General features: G+C 45.7%; 1 non-coding gene across 1 annotated transcript; it reads left to right on the top strand.

Moving 5' to 3' along the window:
- On the top strand, positions 1 to 106 carry LOC115063269. Its single transcript, XR_003843135.1, has one exon. It is a non-coding gene; the product is annotated as a U6 spliceosomal RNA (small nuclear RNA).
- Positions 107 to 1,055: the final 949 nt, after the last annotated feature.

Here is a 1,055-nt window from a genome sequence, read left to right as displayed (position 1 = left end):
GTGCTCGCTCAGCAGCACATAGACCAAAATTGGAATGATACAGAGAAGATTAGCATAGCCCCTGTGCAAGGATGACACGCAAATTCATGAAGCATTCCATATTTTTACAGAAACAATCTAGCTTCTGGGACAGACCCTGTTTCAGGCTCCAGACATCTGGGTACCTTCCCCACCAGAGGAAAGGTGGCCACCTGGGAGGGCTCTGTCTGCCAGAGCAGGTGAGAGAGAAATATTGTGTCCAGGGTCCTTCTGAGTCTAGCCTGTGCAGGTGAGTGTGCAAACTGCAGAGGCAACACATCTTCTGGGATAGGCCCCGTTTTGAGCCTACATCTTCAGCAAGGAGGCAGGTCTGAACACCAGGCCCCTGTGTGCCTTCCCTGCAAGAGGGGAGCTTGCCTGCAGAGAGTACTCTGACCACTGAGACTCAGGAGAGAGCTGGACTCCCAGGACTGCTGACAGAGGCTAACAGAATCACAGGAGGAACAGGATTCAACCAGAGACAACTATGACAACTAACTACAGAGATTACCAGATGGCGAAAGGCAAAAGAAACCTTACTAACAGAAACCAAGACCACTCACCATCATCAGAACCCAGCACTCCCACCTCAGTCAGTCCTGAATACCCCAACACAACCGAAAAGCAAGACTCGGATTTAAAAGCATACCTCATGATGCTGGTAGAGGACTTTAAGAAGGGCATTAATAANTCACTTAAAGAAATACAGGAGAATGCTGCTAAAGAGGTACAAGTCCTTAAAGAAATACAGGAGAACGCTGCTAAAGAGGTAGAAGTCCTTAAAGAAACACAGGAGAACACAACCAAACAGGTGATAGAATTGAACAAAACCATCCACGATCTAAAAAGGAAAGTAGAAGCAATAAAGAAAACCCCAAATGAGACAACTCTGGAGATAGAAACCTTAGGAAAGAAATCAGGAAACATAGATGTGAGCATCAGCAACAGAATACAAGAGATGGAAGAGAGAATCTCAGCTGCAGAAGATTCCATAGAGAATAAGGGCACAACAATCAAAGAAAATGCAAAATGCAAAA

This window comes from Mus pahari, chromosome X, assembly GCF_900095145.1.
Source record: "Mus pahari chromosome X, PAHARI_EIJ_v1.1, whole genome shotgun sequence".
Taxonomy (NCBI): Eukaryota; Metazoa; Chordata; class Mammalia; order Rodentia; family Muridae; genus Mus; species Mus pahari.
Note: the sequence above shows the minus strand (reverse complement) of the source record. Positions and strands in the feature narration are given on the sequence as shown.